This window comes from Triticum dicoccoides, chromosome 1A (assembly GCF_002162155.2).
Source record: "Triticum dicoccoides isolate Atlit2015 ecotype Zavitan chromosome 1A, WEW_v2.0, whole genome shotgun sequence".
Classification (NCBI taxonomy): Eukaryota; Viridiplantae; Streptophyta; class Magnoliopsida; order Poales; family Poaceae; genus Triticum; species Triticum dicoccoides.
Window position 1 is genome coordinate 276,907,896 of NC_041380.1, and position 9,576 is coordinate 276,917,471.

The window sequence follows — 9,576 nt, forward strand, 5'->3', positions numbered from 1 at the left end:
CTGATTGGGCCAAACAAGGATTGAGACAATTTTTCGGCCTGTTAAAAGCCCGTGATTTGATTCGCACAATCATGGGTTGGGGTTCATTTCGGGCTGCTGCCGGCCCGTGAGCTGATCGACACGTTTCAGGCCCAACCTACATCGTGATTGCATGACGGCCCGATTACGTACCGTAATTTTACGGTTTGGCCGGTTTACTGCGAAGACATGATATATATATATATATATATATATATATATATATATATATATATATATATATATATATATATATATATATATACAGTAAAATAACTACAACATCGTGAATAAGAAAAAACTTATACTATACAATAAAGAAATTACGGCATATTACATCCACTGGGCATCAAAGTTCGCCACTATGATAATAAAGCATAAGCAGACAACAGATTACATACACTGGGTATCAAAAATCGCCACCAGTGCAAATAAACACACCGACAAAATAATATACAAAACCGACAACACTTCAATAGAGTTCAAGAAAGGTTAGCCCTGCTGGGGAGCTGCAGCGCAAGCAGCTGAGCAAGATGATGAGACTGCGCTTGTTCAACACTTATATCTTCCTCACTCTGAAAGATAAACAAGCAGACAGATGACAGGTTTTGCACATAAAAGTATCAGTGCTGACAATTCATCACATTTCTTACTGACGAATAAAGTGACACAATTTAAATTTGCATTAACACAATATGGTATTGTTTAGGTCAAGACATGGCAGGAAATGACATTGTGAAGGAGTTGGCAGCTTCGCGACACCACTGGATTACAGATCAAGAACTCATAAGTATCAATGGTTAGTGTGTTGTCAATTTATAACATTTCAGATTGACAAATAAAGAGATGGTTTAAATAATAGTAGAATGATATGACATTTTTCATAGTTAAGACATTGCAGAATATGACATTGTGCTGTAGTGGGTAGGTTCACCACACCATTGGATTGCAAATGAAGAACAGAAGCATACATGAAGTGCAAAATAAGATCACTTACTCTGTATAGTTTAATTTACATGGTATGAAGAAGGAACTTGGTTGTACAACTGAAAACTTAAATTGAGAAATGACGAACTTTTGTTTATGAACTACATATAATAAACTTTAAACAAGCAATTTGATGCAAACACCAAAAATAAACAGCTGTTGCAGTCATGCCTAACCAAATATATACAACAAAGATTGAAGGCTTGAGATGGACAAACCTACATTATTGGTGAAGACAGGCTCTATAATGGCCTTGTCCATGCCGATGAGGGGGCAATTCAAGAAGTTTACCACAAAATCTTCTTCAAAATCATTGCCTTTATTCTACATTTTGTTAAGAGTAAATATAGATGTGATAATATACGAAAAAATGGAGAATATTTAAGATAAGATGAAGAGTGATGCTACATAACCAAGTAGCTATAAATGTAAGTGCAGCGATATAGGCAAAAGGTACAACCAAGAGCAATGCACAGCTAAATTTCTTCAGTACCAACCTTATGGTAAGAGTAAATATAGATCTGATGTGTAGAAAATGGAGGGCAAAGGAAAATAAGCTGCAGAGTGATGATACATGAACAACTACCTGTCATTATAAGTACACTGATAAAGGACAACATGTACTTACAAGAACAATGCAGAGCTAAAAAAATATTGGCATTGGATATATTCTACACTAATGTAACCATTCATACAGATCAGATAATTTGGAGCGAACAATTGATAGGCAAGCTATCATGCATACTACTGTCACATAATGAACCAGGTATGTATGCAGGTACAGTGATACATGACAACAGGTACTAACAAGAGCAAAGCAGCGGGCAGCATATTTGCGATACCCTGTCGTTCTTGTCAAACCGAAATTCTTCTTCGAGCAAATTTCCTGCAAAAAAGATCCGTAAGGCACATGCGAAAAAGTAGAAGTTCAAATTGTCATGTGATTTCATAGACAGTACCTTATCCTAGGAACGAGACCAGTGCATAACAAGGTTTTTCCATTCAATGTCTTCTAAATTTAGCACATGAGACTTCACCAAAAATTCATTTATAGACTTGCCATCAAAGTGTGATTTCCTCTGGTAACACCGATACTGCTGCAATGCTTCCTTGAAAAGCACAAGCAAGCTTTGCTCGTCATGACTATCCAGATTGAGCCTCGCCTAGTTACAACAATGTAATGTAAATCATTGATATGTTCAATCAGCAGAAAACAGGAAAATAATAGCCATGAATAATAGCACTTACACGTAAGTTGGACAGGAAGATGTGAAAATGGTGTTTCTCTTCACAATAATCTTCCCATTATGGGAATATATGCACGTAGTCCCTAACAACATTGAAAGCATTGTCTTTTAAAGTGGGAATAAATGGAATGGGATTCCAACCTACAGGAATTGGCCATCTCTGCAGTTGGGATAGGTCTTCGGTCGGTGGACTTACTGTACTTTTTGCTGGAGTGGGATTTTTCTGTGGTACAGCTGGTGCTATGGCAAATGAAATCGGTATACGTTTTGCTGGAGTGCAGGTCCTGTGTGGTGGGGCTAGTGGTGTGGCCAGTGAAGTATGGGTACAGTCTGCTGGAGTCGGTCCTATGTTTTGTGTCACTGGTTGTTCAACCAATATAAGTGGGGTGCTCTCTGATTTCTCCGGCACCACCATGTTTTTAAGGACTTTGCTGGTGCTCCTTCAGGTTTGGCAATCACCCTCTTCCTTTTTGATGTCTGATGCACAAGAACAACATTTGAGTGGAAAAACATGGTATGATGACAGATGGAATATGTATTGATAATGGATGGGCATGGCATCTCGACATATATGATGAGTAAACTAAGCAGATGGCGGTGCAACAAAGTAGAAGAAATGCAAGAAAACATATGCAAGATACCCGCAATCAATAAAACATTGCCAAATTAGAACATGCACCTTGATGGGTGAACAGGACAGGCCATCTGCCTTTGACTCCTCGAGGTTAGAATAGTCATTAGGATCATATTCTGAACAAGAATCAACAGGTGGGGAGCGTATGAGTTTCATTGCATCCAGAATGGCACTCAATGCCTTGGTGCCACTTTTTTAAGTCATTGCAGTGTTTAGCTTCAAGAGTGGACTGCTGCTAGTGCGACACAAAGAAGCTACACAGATCATAGTGTAGATATAACGGGAAAACCATAAGCATCAGAGTAAAATCAGCAAAGTGGAACTTGCTGGAATATATGTGCCAGTATTGCCAGTATGGCTAGAAAGGCTTCGGATACCAGCTCTCTTCAAGTGAAGGTGCGGTACTGTTAATATCAATGTAACTCTCAAAGGCGACACAACTCCCCGCATTTCCTTGCTATTCTTATAGGATTCAAGTGGGCAGGCCACTACAAATCCTATTCCTATGTTTACAAGATCCTACGAATCAAAGAGGCTCAAAGTGTCCATCACAACCGACCGTATAGACCTCTACACTGCAAATGTCCCTGCTCATCTTCAGTACAAGGAACATACTGTACTACTATCATACTCCCTCCGTTCCAAAATATAAGTCTTGGTAGAGATTTCCACTATGGATCACATACAGATGTATCTAGGTACATTTTAGAGTGTAGATTCACTCATTTTGCTCCATATGTAGTCCATGGTGGAATCTATACAAAGACTTGTATTTAGGAACGGAGAGAGTACATATTAAAGAAGAACGGAAGAGGAACATGGTAAAGAAGAGCAAGCAGATTTTGGATAATAAAATGTTGGTTGCGCAGTGCCCACACATGATGAAGCAGAGCGCATTAAGAATGCAACTCCTAGTTGTCTCTTGACCATTTTAGGCGGTTGGATGAAGATCCTATGTCTCCTAACCCTTCTTCTTCCTCGTCTCTAATTCTTCCCATACAGAACACCGCACGGGCCGCCGCCCGAACCACCGGCCCCCCACCTATGTTCCTCCGCCACCCCCACCCCCACTCCAACCCCCACCCGCGTCAAGTTTTCTTCGTTCGGCGAGGCCCCACAACCACCTGAGCCCCTTCGATCGCACCGGGAAACTCCGGCGAGCTCTGAAAAATCGACTGGCCCAATTTTGAAATTTAGTCTACTATGATTTAACTAGTGTAGAATTTGATGGTGCTGCGGTAGCGATGGCTGTCGGCGGCGTGGAAGCAGATCTAGGAGGGTAGACGGTGGCGGCAGGGTGCGGTGGATGAGACGGTCATAGGAGCGGTGCCGGCAAGGTGGACGATGGCGGGGATGAAGCGAGAGAACGGGATGCAAGGATTCCGGTCCGAAGCGGTGGATGAGAGAGGTCGATCTCTTGTAATGGACGGCAGCATCGGGGTATCAGCTCCGGCATGGTGGAGGAGGATGGCGGTGGATGGGGTGGCGGACGGCGGCGAACGGAGGAGGGTGGGGTGGAGAGGGTGTTTTGGCGCCCACGGAGTACGAATGGGGAAAGGGAGGTAGAGAGGAAGGGGGGAACCATGTATTCAGGGCACGCTTGTCTCAAATGTGAGGAAATTTACAAACTTAGTCCCTGTTTCAAATTTCTACTACATCACATCAACACTAGTCGGTTGGGGATAGGACGGTAATCTCGCATACACCGAATATTTGCCAACGAGAGTTTGTTTTTGGCGCCCACCATGTATGAATATGAATCGGGGAGGGAGTCGATTTTGGCCGAGGACACACTGTGTTTTGTCGCCCACCGTGTATGAATCTGGGTGAGAGGCGGTTACGTCACGTTTGGGTGAAATTACAAACCTACCCCTAGCGAAACCTATAGAAATCCAGCATATAGGCTTTGCATGGCAGGGATAGGCAGCAGTGATTTCCATCTCGCAGATTTTGGTTTCGGGCGGTTACTGCGACTTTCCCCGCTTCGTTCAAATTTTGCAGAGTGCACGTTTACTGTGCCAACTCAATTCGAATCCCATTTGTATTCTATTTTTTCCCGGGCGGGGTCCATTTTCAATTGGAATTACATTCTATATACATCATTATATATATATATACTTTCAAAAGCACAACACCATTTATACAGAAATATGGTTTACAAATGGCATGATCTCAGATTCATAAGGTTGTATCCATCAATCTAGATTTTCAAATATTTGAAACCACTTTATGTTGAAATCCAATGTATGCATTCCTCGCTAACTATCTCCAATTAATGTGTGTTTCATGCAGTTTTTTTACTTCTCAAACATGTATAATGTGTTTCACACACGCAACATATAGTGTAATCCTGTTTAGACATTAATTGCATATAAACCATGCATTGTTTGTAATTGAAGAATCTATGGATCACCAATATTGATAAACTATATAACATTACACGTGTGCCCAAATTCAATTGAATATGCATGTTTGATACACCAATTTGCGTTATGATATTATCGATGTCGTGATCTCCAGTTTAAATATTTGAATCCCCTTTAATCCAGATATTCGTCTCATATAGCTATCACTCATGCTTATATAGGACTATCTCTCTGGACCTATACGCGTTCATCGTCTCTCAGGTATCTCTCGTGCTACCTGTATGTCGAAAATGATCTTTTATCTTCGTAACACACTGACGTACTCTCTCCCTCGACCTTCATCACTCTATCTCTCTCTAAGTATATCTCGCTCCCTACTATGTGTCTCTAACTATGATTCTCCATGTGGAATCTCTTTCTCTCACACAAACAGAAAACTTTGTCTTCCGGGGTCTCATTTCTCTCTACTATTCCCATGTGTGCCACTCGCACACCCCTCACACAGAGATGTCTTTCGCTCCTTAGATATGAGAACCTACGACTCTTCCTCTTCAATATCTCTTTCTCACACACAAACACAAACTCTGTCTCCCAGGGTCTCATATTTCTCCATTGTTCTCTTGTATGTCGCTCACACACACCCTCTCTCCCTAGAGATATCTTGTGTTCCCTCGTATGTCTCTCTAGCTATCACTCTCGTTGTGAAATATCTTTCTCTCTCACAGACACAAAACTCCGTCTCTCTGGATCTCATTTCTCTTTGATATCTGTTTGTATGTGACTCACACGCACCCTCTCTCTATCTCTCTCACACCCACACACATAACCCAGCCTTCTGATCCACTCGACTCCTATCTCTAACGCACACTAGCTAGCATCTTTATCTTTCTATTTATCTGTTTCTCCATCAACCTTCTTTCTCGCCCTCACTCTTGATTCCTGTCACGCACACTACATATGTTTCTCTCTACATGCAGTCAAGTGCCCTCTCACACACATATATAACTTCACCCTTTGAACCACCCGACGGTCATCTCCAACACCCAAACTAGCGGATGTTCCTCTAGCTAGCATCTCCATCTCTGTATCTATCTATAGTTTCTCCGTCAACATTTCTTTCTCGCACGGAGTCTTGCTTCCTATCACCCACACTATATATGTCTCTCCATACATATGCATTTATAGGTTGGTCTCTTTTGCACAATCGTTGCGCCTCACTCCCTCTGCTCGCCATAGATGCATGATCCAGCCCACGCCACTATCTCTTAAAGACAAAAATACATGCTCAATTGTCGGGACTTCTTCGATGCATTCTCACATGCATGCATATTGTCATACCGATCCGTCTCTCCCATGTCGTTGATCTTATGACTTATGTCTTCTTTCTTTTATCTCGATCATGCGCGCGCGCACACACACATCCCACATATACATGTATACCTCTCACACATGCACGTTCAAGGTCTCTATGTCTCCATACGTAGTTAATTACCCTCAATCTTAACTCCACATCGAATCGTTCTCCTCTTTTGTGCACATAACTTCTGCCTGGATGGGTAAAACACACACTCACACTTAACAATCTCCTTCTAGCTACCCCCCGCCTCTCACTCTTCCCCTATATCCCCAAAACCAATAAGACCATCCCTTAGTTTAATTCCCGCCTACATGCACCATCGATATATAGTAGTCTTCCTCGGTGTCTCTTGAACAAACACGTCCTCTCGAAGTCGACTCCTCTCACGTGCACACACCTTCTCTTCCCTCTCTACGGGCATTTTCTCTCTCACACCCCATCGTTGGTGGCCTCTGCCATACACATCACCTCTCTATGATGAAAGCCATGCACAGTTAAATTACATCCGCCACAGAGGACCCCGCGACACACACACACACACACACACACACACACTCACACACACCCCCCAACACACACACTAAGACTCCAACTCTCTCTCTCTCACACACACAGACAAACACACACACACACACACACAAGCACGCACGCCCCCCACACACTAAGACTCCATCTCTCTCCCTCTCTCTCACACACACACAAACTAAGACTCCATCTCTCTCTCTCACACACACACCCACACCCCACACACACACTAAGACTCCATCTCACACACACATGCTCTAGGCAGAGCATTTGTTCCTACCACCCTTCATCCAACCTTGCCCGTATGATAAACAATCACCTTTATTTACTTGCATAACATGGACAAATTCCACTTTACTTTAGTAGTCAGCAAACTTATCATCTGTATCCTTATAAAAAAATGAGTTGGTGGTGATTGTGTGCCTGCCATCATGTAATACAGACCGTATGATCTATATCTGAGGATAGAAAGCAAACTATGATAATTTTACAAAAGATACCGACACCTCTCTCCACATCAATATCTCTCGCAACCTCATTGCTCAGCAATTAAAAAAGGAATAAGTCTCTAGAACAATCTAGCATGCATGGTGGCCGCTGCCGCCTGCCGGCACCGTCCATCCCCATGCCTCCGCCCATTCCGACCACCAGTCACCACCACGCTCCACTCCTCCTCGCCTTATCTCTCATCTTCCTTTTTTTCGATGACATTCTCGAGATACCAGTTTTCTGATAAAATTCTTGAGATATCACTAGTTTTTACACATGGGATTACTTCTGCATGGGTCAATCACAACAGGTGTTCTGTAAAAAATGCATATTGATGTTTCGTGATGCACGAGAATCTTGCTTGTAATTATATAACGCAAATCACGAGCAGGAAGTGACATTTTTTTGACACAACCACGTTAACATGGCCATGTAAATCACTAGCTAAAGTAAATACGATTATACTTATATCCCGATGCAAAAGGTTGAGTACATGTCCGAAGAGTAGAGTCACACACACACACTCTGTCTCTCAGAATCTCTCTCACACACACAAGTTATGTGACACCCACTTAAGCAGACACATATGTTACAATTTGTGCACCCGCGGGTACACGTGATGCTGTGCATTTATTTAAGCCGGAAGGCGAACCCAAACAGTAGCTGCATTCATTCCCCTCCCGCCGCCTCTTCTCTGGTTGCCGTCGCCCGGTAGCCATGGGCCGGCCGAAGGTAACAGCATACGCCATACTCCCGCCGGAGCGGCAATTTAATATGGAAATTTTAGTGGTCATGCATGCATATTTTTGTGCTAGCACTCCTATATAAGGGTTGACCGGTCGCTTCCCGCGGACGTGCGCGGGCGGTGGAAGAGGAAGGAGAAGGGAAGCAGGCTGTGGAGTAACGTTTTTACCACAATTTCTTAGGAAACTGAGTGCAATAATTGAGTAGTTTTGCAAACTACCAGTACTACACCTGAAATGGTTCAAAACATATACTCGCTTGCCAGCGCGCGCTTCCCGCGTGAAACGGTCAATGCCCCCCCTGGAGCGTCAGTGCCGCATTAATGCCCGGCCAGAGCGGAGGCGACCTCTCACTGGCGCCGGCTTTGAAGTGGCGCGACGGCCGAGAGAGCGCCGCTTCCCGGTGCACGCGACTGCTCCGCGTCGAGACTGGCCATAGGCCCTATTTGGATCCATGGGTTAGAGTTAGTTTGAGCTAGTTGGGGCTCAAATAGCCCTAAACTATCCAAGCATGACGGTTTAAATTGGAGCAAGTTGCACCGAACCCACCAAAAAAAAAACTATCCCACCCAAGAGGTGCTAACTGGAGATAGTTCTCATTGGGACCAGTGAAAAATCACTTTCCTCTCTCCATGAAGTGCATTTATTGTCAATCTAACCCTGACACCCAAACACCTCTTTGGCTACAGTTAGTTCAGGGTTAGTCATGAGTTAGTCTAACCTTTAGCTAAGTTAGAGTATCAAACTGGAGCAATATAGGACATGCAAGTTGCTCAAAGCATATAGGCTAATTCGTACGTGAAAGGATTTTTTCTTTTTGAAAACGGAACGTGAAAGGAATTTTTTTAGAATTCTCTTGGCATGTCGCTAACATGTGATAGTTAACCAACCTCAATAGACGGCAGAAAACGCCAGCCCACCGCACTTTGATAGAGACGAGGAGGAAGAAGCGATACAGGCTGCTGGATTACTTGAGATAGGTGTCGCACGGAAGCCAAGAAATATGGTGATAGCGTGGGTTAGCCATGTACTAGTATGATACTACACTGGGCTGCCGTGTTTCGTACTCTTCCAGTCCACTGTGGAGATGATTGGTTGATTTTATATTGCTGAATAATATTAAATATTATGAGTGCAGATGCTCCACCACGAGGTTCCTTGCTCCTTCTTGGTCATCCGGAATCTATGTTCTTCCACTCAATTTTTTTAC